We start from the raw sequence: 351 nt of genomic DNA, 5'->3' as shown, positions 1-351 counted from the left end.
TGGTGTTGGAGAAGACTCTTGAGAGTCCCTTGGACTGCAAGGAGATCCAACCAGTCCATCCTGAAGGAGATTAGTCCTGGGTGTTCATTGGAAGGACTGATGCTGAAGCTGAAACTCCATGGTGGCCAAACTTCGCATGGCCACCTGATCCGAAGAGTTGACTCATTGGAAAAGACCCTGATGCTGGGAGGGATTGGGGGCAGGAGGAGAAGGGGACGACAGAGGCATCACCGACTCGATGGGCATGAGTTTGAGTAAACTCTGGGAGTTTGTGATGGACAGGGAGGCCTGGCGTGCTGAGATTCATGGGATCGCAAAGAGTCGGACACGACTGAGCGACTGAACTGAACT

This window comes from Cervus canadensis, chromosome X (genome assembly GCF_019320065.1).
Source record: "Cervus canadensis isolate Bull #8, Minnesota chromosome X, ASM1932006v1, whole genome shotgun sequence".
NCBI classification, from domain to species: domain Eukaryota; kingdom Metazoa; phylum Chordata; class Mammalia; order Artiodactyla; family Cervidae; genus Cervus; species Cervus canadensis.
The sequence above is the reverse complement of the archived record's forward strand: the minus strand, read 5'-3'. Positions refer to the sequence as shown.